The sequence below is a fragment of the Hesperophylax consimilis genome, chromosome 18 (assembly GCF_061612785.1).
Source record: "Hesperophylax consimilis isolate HC1 chromosome 18, BYU_Hcon_1.0, whole genome shotgun sequence".
NCBI lineage: Eukaryota > Metazoa > Arthropoda > Insecta > Trichoptera > Limnephilidae > Hesperophylax > Hesperophylax consimilis.
This window is the reverse complement of record NC_142853.1, coordinates 9,029,193-9,050,562: the sequence shown is the minus strand read 5'-3', so window position 1 is coordinate 9,050,562 and position 21,370 is coordinate 9,029,193. Positions and strand designations below refer to the sequence as shown.

Genomic DNA, 21,370 nt, shown 5'->3' with positions numbered 1-21,370 from the left:
TAAAAATTAATCGATTGGAAAATTTTATTTCAGCCCTTTGAAATGCGTAAATATATTTGGGGCGTAGTTAGTTAGATACACGCCCTATACATATCGATGGTTTAGATTTAAAAAATTGTATCTACATAAATCATACTATTGAAATTGAAAGTCATAAATATCTTCGAAGAGTAGATTCCATATTTTAATTTCTGTATCTGATGTGAATATAATATATTTGTATATGGCAAACATAAAAACATTGCTTCGTGGATTGACCATATATTTTTTTTATATATTTGGAATGGTAGGTTTAGAAGATGAAATATTTGAACCTAAAAAATCTAGGCTATATTTAGTACATTTCGATTTCGAACAAAATTGGAGAAACAATAGTTTATTTCTAAACCATCTATTCTTCGCCATCGACATCTCGATGGATCTTTCAAAAAAGTCGTTCATGACTCATTTTCGTCAAAAAGTGGAGATACAATTTTATGGCTTTAAGCGCATGATAACCTATAAATGAGCAATAAATTCAAAATTTTCAAGCAGAACCTTTTTCCTAAAGACCGATAGCTAACAGCTCCAATATCCTCGAAAGTTTCAAATAGGATATATTGTTATCGTATCTGCCAGATAAACTTGTACCTGTATCTGTACGTTTGTACCCCGCATGAACCCTGTCATGTAAACTGCCGGATATAATCTGTGAGCGCACTAGTTATCCCGTAATTTATTATAATATATTGCCTCGCGCTACGATTTTTGGAGATTTATGTGCGATCCGAAGGCATTAAATCGGGCAGTAATAAAATACCCGTCGTAGAATGATTACCGCCTATCGAGAACAACGTACAAGGATAAAATATCGGCTGCTTCGTCATGCGAGCTTAATGTTTTACATAGCCTTTAATCATTGGCCGTTTAAGGTTGTCTAAAGACGGTGTGATTAGCTTTTAATGGATAGTTAGCCTTCCAGACCGGCCGCACAACATACGTGCGCCGCTCTCAACTAGCAAATAAATAATTAAGCAATCAAAAGGGCAATATAAAGTGAATGAAATCAATTGAGACTAGTAAATTATTCGAGCTTTCTCATCAATGTTCAAGTATTAATTAACCCTTCGGTGATTTCTTCACTTTTGTTCATATTTCAAATGCGCTATATAAATCTTATTTCATAATTTTACCTAAAAACAAATACTGTTTTAGAAACTATATACAATCATCTACCTGGTGTATGCATTTAAAATAAACATGACTATTTCTAAACAATAAAATTTCAATATCAAACTTGAAAACTGCTAACCACATTTATCTTAATTTTTTACTTCAATCATAGAAAAATTAAGAGAATTCGATATTTCTTAAACACTTTCGTTTTGTTTGGGGAATTTGTAAGAAAACTTTACCTTAAAATATGAAATAATTTTCACAGTTAAACCGATTGTTATGATAGCGGCGCAAAATGTGAATAATTCATTTTGGCTATATTTACGATCTTATTTTTGGATTCCAGTATAAATATTTGAAGCAAACTGGAAAGAAGTATTATTTTTCTTTCTAACGTCACAAAATTACAAATTTCCGCAGGATAAAAATACTTTTATAAAATATGGACGCCCGGTCATATATGACCCCGAAACGCTGGAGGAGTTAACTTACTTTGGAAGTTGGACTGGCTCAAGTGCTTTTTTCGCACCGTCTGTAGTAGCGATGGGTCTTGACTCATTTTATTAAGAGCGGGAGTAACGGTACTAGCTCAATATTTTCATACGACTCTAAGAGTCAACATAATTGAATGACGGCTCAATTGAACGGGAGCCGTGAGCTCAGAGCGTATGACCTATAAGCATGCTGTGCTCGCCAAGACTCGCCCGGTACGGCTTCTCCAATGCGACCCCCCCCCCCCCCAACGTAAGCAAATGAATGATCGCACGACTCTTGGTACCGATACCACGTATCGTACCACGCAAAATGCAAGGCTGATGTAGACATAAAGAGTAAGATTGAGAAATTGAAGCTTAGATAGTTTGGGCATGTAGAGCGAATGAACAAAGAAGGAGTGAGAGGAGAATATATGACATGGTAGAAGAAATTGGGGACGTCTGATGTACATCTGGTAGAACCAAGTAAACCAAATACTTGATTCGGACCATTTAAAGAGCCAAAATAACAGAAGAGTATGTGTGAAACTATGTATGAATGTGAAAAAGTCAAGGAGTGTGTGCCAAGACCGAATTGTTTGGCGGTCTGTCTTCTCTGCCTTCCCCTGTGAGAAACGGCGTGATGGTTAGTTCGTCGGTCTATTATTTTGTATTGCTCTTCACTCCATCAAGGGGTGGACTAGACCCAGTCCCGGCATTAACTGAGTAGATAACTCCCAAAGAGGCTGCTGCATAACCGATTGACTTCGGGGGACTGGAGCCCTTTCGCCCTGCCTCTGGTGATCCGATGCTCAATTTTATCCCTAGGGTCTTCGGGTTCTTTCCCCCTCAATTCCAATACATTCTTCAAGTGCCTACTAGGGAAGCTGGCTAAGGGGCGCAGACGCCGTGTCTCGCTTGCGGCTGGTCCAATCTCTCCGCTCATTCTTGGCAGGCCTGCCAGGCGTCTGCAACTTAGCTGCTTTGGTCAAGTCACAATTTCATCTTAATATTTCTCTTATAATTCTTGTAACTTTTATCTATAAAATTTTAGTAGCAACACCAATTGGTGAAGATGAAATGTAATGCAGTTATACTACTAAAAACATGTATGCACTCACATACTACCCACTAACACTGCATTTCCTTTATAAATAAAAAAAATAGAGTCTTGACGTGTAGGGTGAAGGAGAAAACTATCTGTTTTCTTAGAACGGCATGGGAAAGTGGTAGACAACCTCCAATGCCTACTCCAATCCTTAAAGAAATCGTCAAAGAAAATTAATAAAGTTACCTAGAAAGGTAGATTTTTTCGTATCTTCATTTTGATAAGGATCACCGTTCGTCTTCACCCGTCACCCACCCAGAACAAAGAATGTCCGGTGGGTAGGTACCTGTATCTTTTGTATTTCTTAATCAACGTAAGATGAGCGTGAAATAATGTCGTGTTGCTTTTACGTTCTGTTACACTAGGTACCTTCCTGACAAATGATGAAATACAAACCGATGATGTGTCATCAGCCGCTAATGAAAATGTAAATATCATAAATTTGATTTAGTGGAGCTTTTCATTTTAAGACCGTCATCCCACGAGTATTTTTGACGCAACTACACATCTTTCTTTAACATATGTTCCTGCATTCCTCCACCCAATTACCTGTCCCTGTCTGACAGTATGCATTAGAGCGACATTTTAATTTTTTTTCAACATATTAAGTGCTTCATGGGTGTGTATAATATCGAGTCTATTTTCAAAAAGACCAGGGATAAGTCAGAATCCCTTTCCAATTCTAACTGTTAACTACTCTCTCTCTATGCATGTTATGTTATAAACCTGTTAATGTTCCTAATAAAATAAAATAAAAAAAATACACCAATAGTTGTGTCAATTATTGAATGCATTCCACTTTGTTCATAAAACCACAAATCGATTCGAATACAATATTTGCGGCTCCACATTATATATATAAATAAGTGGGTACAGGATATAATACGAGTACATAAAAACTATATTTACATACATTACAAAATATATTTATGTTCGCAATCTCACCAATGAAGAAACTGGTTCTTGTGCTTGGTGAGAGAGTTACACTAATTATAAGAAAAATAGAATATCATTATGTTATAAGTAAGTATATATATGATAGGAACAATATATAAAGAGACAAAATCTAAATACAGTGGAGATGAGTATAGACTGATAATAAATATCAATGAAAGGAAAAACAGGCAATTATTTAGTTAATTATTTCTGAAAGAGTAACTTCAGTTTTAGTTTAAGTATGTTAATATCCTTTAATTTCTTTATTTCAATCGGAAGGTTGTTGAAATACTTTATTTCTAAATATTTATAGTTATTTTGCATTTGTTTGGTATTACATTTTTGAATATAATATAATATGACATATTTTATTATACTTAGGCAAGTAATGATCATCTCTTCATCGGTGATATGCATCCTTCGTTTAAGTTTAACTTTGTAATCGGATGTAATAATGTCGTGTTATGTCGAGTTATACAATAATTTAATCCGTAATACAGAAATGTTCATGACAGACACCGCGGTATCTAATATTTAATGGCTCGGACATTCCTGGGCTTTGTGAGAGAAGGCGGCGGCATATTTAAAATAAGAACAGAACACTTCTCCACCTGTGGGCCGCTACACTAAACTACTATTTTTTGTATGAATACGGCACTAGAAGTCCAAATGACCGCAGCCATTTTGTATGACATCCCTAATTGGGGTATTTTGTGAAGCCGAACGAGACGGGGAGGGAAAGGAAATTGAGATGAGAGGGTTTGGGAACTACCTGGCTATTGAGATATGATTACCAACACGGCTAAAACCATTTAAAACAATGTTTCGTTTCTGAATGATGGTCTTCGACCAGGGCGGTACTGAGAGTAACTTCTACTCTATTTATTATTCTACCACTACCGCTGTCCGTTACTATGACGAAGGTCCGTTACGCCGATTCTCGGCCCATTTCAGATGTTGATCAAATTTTTATAAAGCAAACTTAATTATCACCGCTATGCTAGGCTGCACGGAGAAAAAATAGTATGACGGATTTATTAAAATCCTATTAAAAGTTTTTTTTTAAAGTAAGACAAACATTCCCAGGTAATAAATAACCAGACAATATTTAAGAATCTCCTACTACCATCAAAGTAAGTGGAAAATGTTGCTTGTATCGTGATGGAGGACTTAGCGAGCCGAGGAATTGAAGACACTACGCCTGTGAGGGACCATTTCCTGATAAAATATTAGCTCATTAAGAATATATTCATGTAGCTGCGCTTTTCCTGATAAATCTAATGACGTCATGCGACAGTATTAGAATCATTATAAACACGTGTTCCGGCATCCTCATAACACATTCGTGTTTTACTTATAGTTTGTTAAATATTGGAAATCTGTCAATTCATTCGCTAAAGAATACGAAACATTTTACCAGATTTTTATAAATTAGCTATATTTTATTTTATTTTATCAGTAAGTTTTCTCCGTGTGAGTAAAATTTGAACGAAAACTGAAACTGTACGAAAATCGGCGATTAACAGGGACCGTTCAAATGTTAAAAATATAAAAATGCCAGTCATCAAATTAATATGATAGATTTTAAATGACTTAACTCAATGTAAGGATGGGTTGTTTCATAGAATTTGAACAATTCATCAAATTTCAACGTTCATTTGCGAGTTCTGTGAATGTCCTATTCAAGTTCTGTTATTATATCATTAAAGGCCAATCAATTGACAGTACTGAAATAATAACAGAACTTGAAAAGAACTTTCACAGAACTTGAAATTTGAAGAATTGTTCAAATTCTCCCAAACAATCAATTGTTAAAATTTTATAAATCACTTCAATTATCATCGTCTTCATTTACGATCATGTAATTTTTAATCATTGAAAGTGCAGAAAAAACCATTAAAAAGTTAATGCTTATACAATAATTAATATACGTTAGCTGTGTATGTTAGTTTAAGATCTCCATCAATCCATAACGAAAAAAACAACGATTTCAATTATAAAATTATCCACACATGCATGTGCAATAGTAATTAAAAAGCTACGAACAATTTGCTAAAAAATACTATTTTCAGAAAGCCATACAAATAATTATTTTGCATTATGTTTTGTGCGATCGCTTGGGGTCAGGAATACATATAATCCTTGAACTAATAGATTATCACAAGGATAAACCTATTACACATAGACCAAACTATCAATGTGTATACAGGATTATAGTAATTTGTTTTTGGGGTATTATGCCGTGTTACGGTACCTCCTGTTCCTGAAGTCCTGGGGAATAAAGTAACTCTTATTTTGAATTCTGGACATGTTGGCATCGTGGGTTTTGACTTTCTTGGTAAAATGAGGAACATCCAACCTTATTGTTAATGTTTACCCTCATAAACGACATCCATGTTTGGACATAGTATTGGCGCAATGCTAGTCAATCCAAGAGAGCATGCTATGCCTCAATAAAAAGGACTGTCCCATCAAAACCGTGTTTCAAAAATTCCCACATTTTCCAAAAACTAAATTTCCTTACTTATTCGAATGAGGATTTGACATTGTTCGGTTCCTTCTAACCATTCTAAAAATCATATGTTTGACTCCCCAAATTGTACTTTCTGTGGTCTAGAAATGGGAACTTTAGATGACATAATTGTTGGTAGTCCCCTCTCTAAACAAATATCGTCTGTTCTATCAAGCGTTATCTAAAATTGCCGCCCCTCCGTTCCACATCTCATATCTTCTAAGTCGGAACTTGACGCCAATCCTCCATTTAATTATGAAATTATATAAAATAATATGTAAATTCACCTTCCATCTTCCGATAATTTAAAACTATGGCCTAGAACAGTGTTCCGCAAAGTGTGCTCCGCGGCACACTGGTGTGCCGTGGCCATTTGTAAGTGTGCCGCGAGTCCCGCGTCACTTCTCACAAAGTGCTCTGTAAATTGGTCTTTAATTTTCTGTGCGGCGCGGCGGCCGGAGGTGGCGTGGGTGGGACTCGATCGCTGCGAAGTGGCCGTGTGCTACGCCGCTACGCTACATTATCACGTGTGCTACACTACATAAGTGGGGTGCTATTGCTACATTATCACGTGATTGCGCACGAGCTATCGGGGTGCATGCGCGTGACAACATAGCATTACGAATTACGACGGCAACGTTGCGCCCGCTTGTTTAGTAGTCATTCGTTAATGCTAGTGTTTGGTTGTGTCGTCGCAAACTTAATTGACTTTTTTAATTGCAAAAAAATATCCCATATTACGTGCATATAATGGATAAATTCTTTAAACGTACCGCAAGTTTGTCAAGTGAAACTAATGATTCCCAAGAAGAAGCAGAGTCAACAAAGAAAAAAACCTAAGCTTTTTGATCGGAAATACGATGAGAGCTATGTGCGTTATGGCTTTATATATTGCGGTGACGAATCGTGCCCAATCCCAAAATGTCTTGTTTGTGGAGAAACTTTGGCTAATAATTCGATGGTGCCCAGTAAACTTTCACGACATTTAACAACTAAACACCCATCGGTGTCTCACGAAGATAACGCCTTCCTTCAACGTATGAAAGACCAGTCTAAGAAACAGGTAACTCTCATGAGTTCGTCTTTCAATACATCAAGCAAAGCGCAAAAAGCAAGCTACGTGATCGCTAATATGCTGGTTAAATCGAAGAAACCTCATTCTCTGATGATGTTGGGGATTCTCTGGGATGTTTTTTTAAATTATGATGACATGCAGCTTTTGCAGTTTAACCTCAAAGTTCGCCGTTATTCGTAATAAGCCTAGTCAATCCTATCCAAAATTTACCTTGTTTTTTTTTCTTTGGTGTACCGTTAAAATTTCTTGATTAGTTAGGTGTACCGTGAACATAAAAAGTTTGCGGAACACTGGCCTAGAACACCCTGGAAGGGTGAAAACCAGAAATATTTGGGAAAAAAACAGGAAGTATTTAAATCAATATTATTTTATAGGCTACAGGGCAACGCAGAAAGAAGAATATAAATTTATCTCTCACCGGATTATAAACTCGCGAAGGTCCATAACCAACTAGTTTCTAGTCTACCACAGAGGTCTATTTAACTAAAAATATATCGATGAATTAAAAAACAGACATAGTTTCTCCACTTCTTTAAGAAAACGAGTCACAAACTGGACTCCAAACCATCGGTATAATCATGCATATAAAATCTAACAAATCGAAAAGAACAACTCAATAAGTGTCTACTTATAAACCTTTTCAATTTGTAAGTACATCTAACGAAATCTATTGAGTTGCTTCGGTCATTGAATCTCCAAATAGAGTGTGGGATAAAAATAGGTGAAGTTGATTTTTAAAGGTTATGTCTGCGTCATAAAGTCCCTCGTTCCTGAGTCGTGTCCGCGGTTACCAGAACACAAAGGACAATCAAATACCCTTTCATCAAACATAACGGGATGGTTTGTTCACGGGAACAAGACAAGCTTCGCCTGAACTGAGTGTTTATTCAGTGGATCTATTGGACTATTGAAGACGCAGACGATAGATGAGAACTGAGATAATGTAAACAATATTATATGCACCTTTAGGAATTTAGCTAAACTTAACATTATTCTCTTGGGTTACATCCAGTGGCGGTCTTTAATTAAAACTTAAAACACGATAACCACACAAAAAGTAGATTCTCGTAAAATAGATACCTAACTATTCCGTGCAAATTTGGTGTTTACAAATCACATAGGTGCTGCGCACTAGCCAGTAGATTCCTTAGGTCTGCAGGTCTCTGGCTCCATCACTATGCCATGTACGTACCTAAGAAGAAGAAGATATACGATGGAAGGTCCCATAGGTGCTGTTACTCATAACGCACCTACGGAATTTGGGATTCACTTAGAACTCGCTCTTGACGGATTCGGACGGGTGTATTTTTAACACGGAATTCGAATGGCGCGCTTAAAGTGTGGTAAAATTAAAACATAAGTTTGTCTTATTTTCTTATATTTGTTTACGGAAGTTCACTACCCAAAAGCACTTTAGAGAAAACCGCAATAGGTTTCGTGCGTGGCATATTATAATAATATACAGGCAGAGAAAATGTATTAATGTGAATGAGGCAAGGAGTGTGTGCCAAAACCGAGTTGTTTGGCGATTCGTTCTCTCTGCCTACCCATGCAGAGAAATGGCGTGATGGTTAGTTAGTTAGTTTACAGGCAGGCCCGTTATGATCCAAATGGCGCCTGGCGCCAGTAAAAACCTCAAGGGCGCTGTGTTAGGTATTAGGTATCATCAGCGCTTTGGCTATTTGTCTCCTTCGCGCCTTTGGTAGTCGGCGCCGGGAGCGGACTGCTCCAATTGCGCCTACACCGAACCATCCCAGTACACAGGGTGCAACAAAGCCCCATTCGCATAAATATATTTTATTTATGTAACGTACCTTTCTCCTCTAATTCTTTTCTTCAGCTGCATTCACTGATGGGCAATAAAAAACCCCGGAGTCAGGTCAATTGAGCTATTAAGATCTGGTCGCGTCCTTTTCATACTATTATTTACGATCGTGTTACATAAAAAAGATCTAGAGTGAATCGATAGCATTAATGCACTTCTGAAAGTCAAGGCAAAGGGAATGGAAAAAAGGGAATTTTATGATTGGTTTCACGGTGATAAAAGTAATAAAATAAGAAAAGCATCATATGTATAAATCATTAATATATTATGATATATAATACGTATGGCTTAATAAGAGCTTTAAGTTGTGTTTTATATAAGAAATAAAAAGACATAGACACTTTTTTCCTTTGACTGTCTTGAGGTTATTCTAACTCGAGGTTGAACTTTTACTAATACTTTTACTAATATGTAGTTAATAGCAGATTTACCGGTATTTCAGTGGAAGATGCTCTGAGGAACATGCATCGCAGATCCCTTCGGTCTGGTGCACACAGTCGTCACATGAGAACGGGTCGCTTCTACGACTCGTTCATTGTTTGCTGACGTTTGTGTTTTCTCCCTACTATAATATGGGTCAGCTAAAAACCCAAGTTGACTCATTCCTTTATAAAAATACCCTTCAGACAGCATCACCAAAGATGGGATTAGTTCTGAGGAAATCATTATGAAAAAATAACTAAACTTTAGGACGGGTTGTTTCGGAGAATTTGAACAATTCATCGAATTTCAAAGTTCATTTTCAAGTTCTGTGAAAGATTTTTTGAAGTTTTGTTTTTATTTCAGTTTTGTGAAGCAACTACCCTATCATGATATAATAACAGAACTTGAATAGGACTTTCACAGAACCCGAAAACGAACGTTGAAATTTGATGAATTATTCAAATTCTCCGAAACAACCCGTCCTAAAAACTCACCTTTTTCATATTATCCATTTAATAAGAGACATTTCCCCTGCACAGTCCGCGACATTGCAAATATGTAAAAAATGTAAACAAATTAGAATTTGTAACCTTTTATGATCATTTCATAAAAATTCTCTATTCCTACAAAGTCTTTTAAAAGAAATATCATTTCTACTTTTCTCACTTATCACATAATAAATGTAATATCAATAGTAATGGAGAGTAAAGCAGCAAATGTAAAATCAATGTCTATTGTTTTTACTATAGTGTCTTCTGCGTGCAAAGTCGTAAACGTTTTAATAGAAGTGTGTTTATCTGAAGTGACCTGCCAGGTTATTATGTTTTTATGTATCTGGTTGTAAATAAGAAGGATGTTTTTCTGAACCTGTTTGCAAATAATAAGTATGTTTTTCTGAATCTATTTGTAAATAATAAGTTTGTTTTTCTGAACCTGTTTGCAAATAATAAGTATGTTTTTCTGAATCTGTTTGTAGAAAATAAGTATGTTTTTCTGAATCTGTTTGTAAATAATAAAATTAGACAAAGCTTATGAGTACTCTTTCACCCGTAATAAAGTGTATAGCGGCTTTGAGGTGATTTTTCTCAAGCACAGCGCTATATAAAATACCCAATTATTATTTTAACTAAGTGCAGATACAATGAAGAACAATTTGATAGACTCTCTCATAAATGATTTAGCGTTTTTGCAATTAGCAACACTTTAAATTCTCATAACAGTTCTTCCGTTATTTGACTTCTGACTGAGTTCACCCATAGAAATTTCGAACTCACGCTGCTCTGCACCAGACCTCTGATTACAGTTCTATATTATAATATCTATGGTCTTTGTTTAGCAGTGGCGTGCAGTCAATAAATACTCTATTTTATATCTTGTCAAAACGTTAAGCGTAGAACGGATTTGGTAGTTATAGTTAGAGGGTTGGAGGTCACATGGAGGTAAGAAAAGGAATCTTATTTTTCGCTTCCTGTCTCATCTAAATATAATACATCAATGTGCCTAAGAAAAGCTAACCATTCCTCTGTGGAAATTTAAAGATAATACAGGGTTTTCCAATAAGAGGTGTTATTTTGAATAGCCCGCTATTTCGGTAGATGTTACTTTTGAAGCTGTCATTTTTTGATATTTGACAAGTAGAAACTACGTCATTAATAAAAATGGAACGATACACGCTTCAACAACGCATTGAAATTATTAAAATTCACTTGAGTGAATCAAATGCAAATCATCTTGAGTGATGAGGCCCATTTCCACCTTGGTGGTTTCGTCAACAAGCAAAATTGTCGCATCTTGGGCTCGGAAAACCCAAGAGTTATTATTGAAAAGCCTCTATATCCTCAACTGTTTGGTGCGGTTTATGGTCCGGCGGAGTCATTGGACCTTACTTTGTCGAAAATGAGGCTGGAGCAACAGTTACGGTGAATGGATTGCTCTATCGAGAGATGATTAATGATTTTTTATGGCCGGAATTGGATGGTATTGATCTGGACAACTGGATCAAGCAACGAAACCATTGATCTTTTACGATTGAATATCAAAATAACACCTCTTATTGGACAACCCTGTATAATACGACACATTTCTAATAAAAACGTATTTTTCCAAAAATGTGTGATAATTTTTTATGTCACGATGGGGTATTCTCACAAACTATGTATCCCGTTGAAAATGTGTGGAAGATTTAAAGTTTATTTTTCTAATTGCTCTAAATAATTATGCTCATTATACTAAAAATGAATAATTTGTCTGTTTTTATTTATAATTATTGATTTTAAAAAGTATCTAAAACTGCACATTCTGAAAGCGTTCCAACCGGCTACAACGTCATTACGACATAGAAAATGCCACTTGCTGGAAAGACGGATCTCGGTGTGACGTAAACGCCGCCATTTTTACAAATAAAAATGTTCTTTTGGCGGCAAATCGAAAATGGCGCATTTCGATCGCTATAGAAAATTTATTCCTTCCTGAAATACCTTCACTTTCGTAATTTTTTTCAACACTAAAACTAGTGACAACACCTTATTATCAAAAAACTATTATTTTTAATAGCAACCTCCCTTGTGGTAAATCATTTGATTTCCACAATCTAGTTTTTTAGCGAGATATTATATTCTGCTTACGGCGGCCTCGAAGAAAATAATTTCCATTAAGGGCTCATGTCGTTTTTGGGGATACTTTGTGGAGTTTATTTTTATGGAAAGGAAGAAGAAGAAGTTCTGGGAAGGAAAAAGGTGTGTGGGGTGGGTTGGAATCTAAGTGTCAGTGTGTCCAAAAGTGACGTAAGAATCCATCCCTCCCACTGCGGTGTAAGGATCGAGAGAGTCCGGATGAAGAGGTCAAAGGGTCTCCATGCATCCACCGCGACCGAAGTACACTTCACTCAAGGACCGGAAACCCCTGCTAAGTCACCATTTTCAGTAACCTATGGCAGAGGTTTTGATTATCAAATGACCCGTACCCTTATTCTATTCATTCCCCTCGATTTCCTTTGATCATAGAGCAATGCACGCTACTGATGTACAGTAAATCGGTACTTTGTACCTTTATTGTAATGTCTATGGTCTATGTACAGTGTAAGCCGGTACTAAGTACCCTTGCTTCAATGCTTTCTATGTTAACCATTCACCGCTCGAATAATGGGCATTTTAATTACTGCATTGTGGAGATACGATCTGCCTTTGTTGTGCATTTTTTTGTTTTATAAATTCAAATCCAAGTTAGTTCTTACCTACAATCAGTTTAGCAATTAAATATAAAAATACAGTAAAGTTGAAGTAAAAAATTCCTCACTCTTTCATGTCTCTTTGCCATCCCCACTCTAACCTCACATCATAACTTAATTGGTTATCTTGTGAGGCTAGAGTTGGGAGCATTGGGACTCTTGTGTGGTATTCGCAAGAAAAACACCGAATAATTTTGGGGCAATTAAGAGTAACTACCTCCAGGTGTGAGGCTATGATTGACTCCTAAATTTGACATTTCAACAATTTGACCGGAAAAACGATGTAAAATTTTTATAAGCATTAACAATATAAAGATGAAATAGTTCATTTTATACCAATTTGCATACAAATCATTTCAAAAGTTTGTCATTCAAGATGGCTGCCAGACAATTTTTCCCTCACCCTAGATTTGGCTTCAATATCATACATACAAAATCGCACGAATGATCTGTTCAGGGCTTTTTAAGTTCATGCTCCAGACGGAATAACTTAATATTGTTTATCTTCGAGGAGCAGGATTGGAAGTCGGTCGCGGCAGCATGTGCCCGACCCCAAACACGTTCCCAGTGACCTAGAAATTATGCGGCCGGCCTGAGGGGCTTCCGTCACGTTTGCGTAACCATTATCCAATACGCGGGTCATGCACAGACACACAGTACACACTTGATACTGTAGGCTGGATAATGGGTCACAATCGTGAAAAATGCCGTTTCGTGTCATAATGGGATACCAGGGGCGAATCAACACAAAACATAACCATGATTTTTTTTCTCTATTTATGATGAATACAGCATAGAAATAATTGCTGTAATTGCAGGCGATTTTCATTGACTGGACGTCCTATTTTAACCGACCGTTTCGCATTTCATCTGTCTGTATTCATGTATTTGTAAGTTCCATTCCCGTTTCAATATGGTGGCCGTTGTAATGGTTCAGTAAAGATAATTTTTTGAAAATTTTAAGTTGTCGTGTTATTGGACTTTCTTGTCAGCATTTTTTTCAATATTATAGTACCTACCTGAATGAAGAAAGTTGAACAATTGTCATTGAGATAGTTACGTTTTTTGGACATGTTTTAAAAATAAAAAAAATATATGGTTTATATACGTACATAAGTTATAGTGATTTGTTTTTGAGGTACTATGCCGGGTTGCGCTACCTCCTTATTTAGCCAACGTTTCGGACAGCATTGCAGTATCCATCATCAAGGCAGATGTGTAATGTACGTAGGTATTTAAGTACCTTCTTATAAAAGTTATGACTTCAGAGGAAATTTTGATTTTTATTTATTAAATACACGGAGAAAAATAAGTAAGGCTAATTTATTGAAAATATCTCCAAATTATTAGTCATCCTGTTGCTAAATTCGTAATAATATCGGAACACGTGTTCATACAACTGCGATGGTTTTAATAATATATCAAGACGAAATGCAAAAATATAATAAGGACTTTTATTGACACGTATACGGACATCAAGTTTATCAGGATACCTACAATCCAGTTTTTAACAGGAATACGAATAATTTGGAGAGATTTTTAATAAATTAGCAATATTTTGTTTTTCCGTGTAAGGGAAAATTAGAAACATAACTTTTTGAACGCGAGGTCTACTAGTAATATTGAAGATGTAATCAGTAATATTTCGGTAAACCACGCGAAACTCGGTTAGTACGGCCCTGGATACTGTGTTCAATGGTACGCTCCCACCAGCGGGAGATCGTATCTGCATAACTGTATCCGTTATCCGTCCTCTGCCAGATTCAAAACGGCGCGGCAAGAGGCACAAGGCAGGAAGGAAGCCTCCCGTTATGTCATGCTAAAACCTAGCCATACCCGAAGTGTGCATATTGTTGCAGTGGTCGCGAACTGCGGCTCCCGTGCCATATGCGGCTTTTTGGCTACTCGAGTGCGACTCTTCGACAAATGATTTTTTAAATATGTATACTAAATTATTACACATTTTTATTAAGCAAATTTTTTCTGTCTAAAATAAAAATTACAGTATTGAATATGTCAAAATATTCCTGTGAGACTGTTCTCAGTAGTACTAACTGTTCTAGGAGAATGCGTTCTCGGCGGTTACTCCGGCATGCCTTTTTGCTGAAGATTCCCACCAATCCTTCAATCACTATTTTGATTAATCTTTATAACGAATTGGTGTACATTATGAATACTAAAAATATGCTTTAGATAAATTGAAGGTTTTCCAATCGTTTCGCTTGAGTAGAATACAAATAAAATAATAAATTTCTAAATAAAAAATATAAATGTAAACTACCTACTAAAAAAAAAAAAATCTATAGAAATGTATGAACGCATAAATTAAACAACTTAAAAAAATGCAGTAATATAGCTAAGATTATCTGTGACAGTTGCACTTGATTAACTTTTTTGCTTTCTTATAAAATTATTTACAAAATAAATAAAAAAAACAGTTTTGTGTTTGAAAACGAACGTTTCTAGACTCCGTTTGTCGAGAGATTTTAATGCCTATTACCTACGAAATAAGGTATACCAATAATATGCACATTTTTGGGCTGTAGCTTCCTCTTAAGAATTTAGTAGGTGTTAAGAATTTGACATTTTGTTAATGTCAACATTTTTAGTAGTACGTGTCTGGCGTTGGTCTCCGATTATAAAGTATGATATACACAGTTTTATTTAGTATACCTAGTTTTAACCGACTTGTAAAAACAAAAGATACTTGGCTCTCAAAAGATATTTTACTTTTTTGACTAATGAGTTTGCCAACCACTGTAACTATGTTCACATTATTGGGAGGTGCGGGCTAAGTGAGTAATCCAGGCAGAAGTTCGCATACTTTTCAATTCACCTTGCAGGCAGCAGTTTGGAACAACTGTGTTGACTACAATCGTATTCTTCAAGTGATTTGTGTTTTTGGAATATTTACAAAGCTAAGGACGGGTTGTTTCGGAGAATTTGAACAATTCATCAAATGTCAACGTTCTTTTTCGGGTTCTGTGAAAATCCTGTTCAAGGTCTGTTACTATATCATTATAGGCTAGTTGCTTGACAGAACTGAAATAATAACATAACAGAACTTGAAAATTTACTTGGAAATTTGAAGAATTGTTCAAACACTCCGAAACAACCCGTCCTATCCCAAAGTGTTGAAAATCCCAAATTTAAAACTGCTTTTTGACAAACTACAAATACCTCTCCATTAAGCTCTATAATTCACTTCAATTAAAAATGAAAAAAAACGGATATTGCTAATGATTTCAAAACAAATATTGATTTTACCCGTCTTAAAGAAATCAAATAAGAGGAATTATACAACATTTTGGAAAATAAATCATTAGAGAGGATTTGCAACAAAGAGTACATATAATAAAATCTATTCCGCCTCAGCACAGGAACCCCTAATGGAGAAGGACTCAGAAAAATATTATTATTTATCTATAATCCATATAATTGGTTGTTATGTTATAAAAAAAGAATATGTATCGAAATTAAATTAAATAAATCCTTCAAGCTTCGGAAGGAAATTACTAGCCATGAACATCATTTTCTATTCAATCCAGATGTGACCGGGGCGTCCTCCTCAGAGACTGGAGTCAACCACGCTAACAACTGAGCTAATGGATATTCATATATTAACTACAGATTTCATATATTAACTGCAGTAATTTTATCCAATTTCATAGAAATGCGGAAATATCCGCGTGTGTATGCGTGATTGCCACCAAAAAATGATAAAATGCATTGTCATCGAGTATATCTGCCAAATTTAAGCTCAATGTCTAGAAGTGAGTTACTTCCCACTTCAAAGATTTACGAAAACAAATTCGAAATTCAAATAGATGTATTTAAAATTAATTGTGTGTCTCAAATATTCAACAAAAGTATCTGTTTGTAAATTAATGTATTTTTTCATTCATCAAACCTCAACCTACTAACTTTCCCGGGTCTCCCCTTTATTGTCGGCCGCTACGGTATCTGAGTCTGTTCTGTAAATCTTCGCGTTAGTATAGGAGCAGCTAATAAAGCCAAAGTCTTCGTTCCAGATAACCATCGTGCCCCGTAACCTGCAGATTGTTATACTCCGCATTGTATACCTATTGCTATTGTCGGCCGGTACGGTATCGGTAGGTCTTGGTATAAGTGAGTTTTAGTGTGTAGGTTGCTAATAAATGTGCCCTATAGGTAATGTAAACAACCAATGGTTTAAAGCTTGGCTCGGTTAACTATGTTGGCGGTTAGAAGAAGAAATAGGGAAGTCATATTTTTGTTTTTGTTTAAGTTTAGTATATAATTTTTGATTAAACCATTCAGTTTTATCAAATGTTATTGTTTTGTTTTTATAACGTAAGTTTTTATACGTGACAAGCTCTCGCTGATTGTTGTGTTGTCAGGTTTGAATTATGATTACAGCTAAACCGTTATGCTTGAGAGCTGACCAAAATGGATCAAAAGCTGAAACGGGCTGAGAATCGGCGTTTAACCTTTGGAAAACCGTTTGTGCACCAGTGACAAAAATTTTTTACTGCCGAAAAACCGATCATGCGCTGCGGGCCTTGGAATTACGCCCTAGCTGGATTTTTTTTTAATATGCGATTTAAACCTGTATGCCATGAGAAAGTGCATACAGATTTTTAACAGAATCGCTTGCACTTGAAACACGAGTTCACTTTTGATTCGAATTTTTGATTTCCCTCAAAAAGGTTCTGGTGTTCTAAAATCTTAAAAATTCTAAATCAATCACATGTGTGATTGTTTTTGAAACACAAAAACAAAAAATTAAGTAAGTTTATAAAAACAGAAATGAAAATGTTTTGACGTTGCTTAACAAAAACATAGCGTAATCTTTTCAAGTTTTACCCTAATATCATGACAATAAACAGTTTTGGGTTAACATCTGTATTTTTTAAATATTTTTTAATTAGTGACTATTAAAATACACTTGTACTTGTACTGGACAGGAGTCCGCACAAGCCTGTAGATTTGGGCGCCGGGTCCAAACCGTCTCTTCAACCGATGGGAATGCTCCTTTACGGCCGATGATGATGATAGTTGTATGAATTATTGCAATCTGCCTCCCGCACCCGGTGCTTGGTGAATGTTGGGCACTGGGTGTGCTGGCGTCTCTGCTCGCTTCTGGCGTTGGCGGTTTTCCTAGGCAGGACCAGCTGATCTTGAAGAGGTAACACCAGAAGATTTGGAGCAGAAGACTAGGCGAGGTGAGGCAGTTGGAAGGCAGGAGTCACTTGATGAAGTAAAAAAACTTGTTTTTTTATGGTAAAGTTGATAATAATATGTTCACAGTCCTCTTGACTACGGGTTCCAGTTCCGAGGCGGAATGTAGGTTGTTGTTTTGGTGTTACGTCATGATTTCCTCATTTTCATGTTTATCAACGTCATCTTCGTGTTTGTTCATTTCACCATCTTCATTTTTGTTGATTTCCTCAACTTCATGTTTGTTGATTTCCTTTTCTTCATGTTTATAGACCTCATTTGCACGTTTATTGATTTTCTTATCTTCATATTTGTTGATTGGAGGTTGTGTTGGTGTTAATTCACATTTTTTTGTGATTTCCTCATCTTCGTGTATACTTAGCCATTGAATAGATGATAATCCCTGGAAGTTTGCCATATATTTATCATACTGAAACTAATATATTTGATTGTTCTGATAGAACCTTTCGTCTATCTCTATGCCCCAATTGGTTATTTGATTATCAGCGCGAGGGATTTTGATATTTCACAATACACATCAATTTTACCAAAGTTCAATTTCTAGTCTAATTTCGTGTTATTCATATTTAACCAGATACATTAAGTCATTTTTTACACCAGTAAACTCTTCCGCATAATTTAATGATTGTTTCTTACGGATTTACGGTACCAACATACTTGAATATTAATAATTCGCACTTCAGAACATAACAGTTAAACGCTTTTCCGTGTATTCTGTAATTGGTCCGCAAAACATAGCGTAATGGGGAAATGTTGCACTTAATTTCAGTGTTTCAGTTACTTTGTAGTAAGTATGCACCTATTTGAACCATTTTATAAAAAACTGGTTACTTCCTGAGTTCAACAGCGGCAAAATTGTAGAACAGTGAGAAAATTACACTGTCTTTTCTGCCAAGGTATTCTAGATCGATGGAATTGAATACATAAATGAAATGGTAAAATTTAGAAGCATTTTCCGTTAAGAGCTATGTTAATTAATCATTTGAAAAACTCTATTTCGTGTCTCAGCGTCATGAAATGTGTACGTTGATGTTTCTGCCTAGGTTTTTTAAACAGCGCAACAGAAAACTCTTAACTATTCATATTTCTGAGCTACGGAGCTTTTTAATAACTTCCTTTAACTGTCTAGAAGTAAGATACAAAGTTTTTTACAAATATTTTATGAAGATACTCTCAGTATCGACGTGGTGAATGACCAACATTCAGATGTCAAAAGTTGCTTGAAATGGCTTTATGGGTGTTTGGTGGTCAGATCTGAATAGCCAGGCACTCCCCCGCCATCCTCTTCTCATCTCCTTCCCCTCTTTACTACCTTCAGCCTAAATATAACCAAGTCGAGGGTGCCGGTAACTCTCTCTGCTCCAGACAGTTGATGGCAGTTGGGATTCTGTGCGGTATTAAAATAAAATCTTTTAATGAGAAGATTTCTGTAAATATTTCGTTAAGCAGCGTTGACTTTCTTGATTCGGCTTTTTTCTTTTTTGGATGAATGTTGTGGAAATGAGATCCCTGAGGCATAAATGTGATAAAACCATGTGTGATCGTGTGAGAATTGCGGAGATTCGCAAAGAATGCAAGGGTGATGTAAGCGTAATGAGTAATATTAAGAAAGCATGGGCATGAAAGTTGGACGCCCTGTAAAGACGCCCGAGGAAGGCATGACACGATCAAGTGAACCAAATACATGAGTCGGGTTATATAAAGAGTCAAACTAACAGAAGAGTATTAATATGAATGTGTGCTAAGACCGAGTGGTTTAGCGGTATGTCTCTCTGCCTATTCCTGCGGGGAAATGGCTGGGTGGTCAGTTAGTTATTTAGTAACTCTTCTTTTATTTGACCGGTTCTATTGTGTATGTAAAATTAATTTAAGACGAGGGTAGAACTACCCAACTTTTTCTTAAACTATTTTTATTTTTATTTTTCACCTGCTACGATACCTCGATGGTCTATTTTTTACTAAAAACTTCCGTGCCATGTCTTCCTCGGTAATCCTCGACTTTTTTCATGATCCACTTCCACGTGATAATTCTACTAAACATAATTTCGTCGCTCCAAGAATTCAACAATGGTTTTATTAGAAAATTAAACTACGAACAGATGGAATAGCATCAGCCCAATGTTGCAAACTCCCGGTAATTGTTAAGGAAGCTAAAAGTTTTGCAGTTTTTCGTGGATTATGTCTCAATGTTGTGAAATCTAAATTTTAGTATGTAAGTAGTAAATAATATTGTAGTAGTCATAGAAAATAATATATTAGGTATAAGATGTAAAATTTTATAACTAAATAAAATTTACAAAAAAAAATAAAAATTTTCGCATTGCTTAGAACGGAGCCAGAAATTTGAATTTGTTGTGACTAAATGGAAATTAATTTTCATCCTGATACATTTCGATTTTTAACGGGAATGGAAGTCGTGTTGAAGAATATCACATTTCTACTGTTTAAAAAACACATTACACTGACTCCGTAACTCATTCCAGTGCAGAAATAATGTGTAATAATAAAACAAACATATTTTGAGAAATGTATTATATTACATAAGATTATAGAGCATAAGATGAATAATGCGCCATAAATTAAACTAAAAACAAGTTTCAAAAAAACTCTTCCCAGCATTCTCCATTCTCATAAGGTTCCTGCCATATGGGCGGGAATGGTGCAGAGGAGACGATGACTAGACACTAACAGCCGGACTCTCCCTGAAGACCACTCACGGGGGGTAATTAATATTTTATTTAAAAGGAATGGGTTCACAGTGACGCCACTAAAGCTGGGTCCAGACATGTTCTTTTGTCCGTACCGTACCTCCGTTTCGTACCAGCGTCGCGATCCAAAAACTCTGGACGCATCATCTTTTGTCCGTACCGTACCTCCGTTTCGTATCCGCGTCGCGATCAAGAGCATCCATCTTCTTCTTCATATCGTCGACACCGAAAGACAGTTCCTCCCATGCATCTTGCTTTATATTTTTATTGTAATAATTCCTGTTTCCGGGATCCCACAGAACTTCCCTGGCCCTATATCCATCGATAAGCTTCACAATATTATAGTTATCCCACTGCATTTTTCACGCTGATTCGGGTAGTGATAGAGAACACGACCAATGCACGCCGCGAACACGTCCAGACTGGCGCAGACCCGTACCGTATCGCCTTTGAACGGGTCGAAAAACCGACTCCCGATGGATCGGAGCGTACCTCTATCCGTATCGAGACGCCGTACCACCGTACCGTACCGAACGGGCGTCCAAACTAGCGTTCTTGATCGCGACGCTGATACGAAACGGAGGTACGGTACGGAGAAAAGAACATGTCTGGACCCAGCTTGAGACGTGAACGTGATGTTTTTTTTACGAAGATGCGGCGAAATTATGAACTAACCGAAACGTCACATTTTTTAACGAAATTTGTGTAC

At 36.2% G+C, this 21,370-nt stretch overlaps 1 protein-coding gene across 1 annotated transcript in view; it reads left to right on the top strand.

Annotated features, from left to right (window-relative positions):
* Positions 1 to 21,370, top strand: part of cyr (cypher) — a 152,448-nt gene that overhangs the window by 91,557 nt on the left and 39,521 nt on the right. The window lies entirely within an intron of this gene.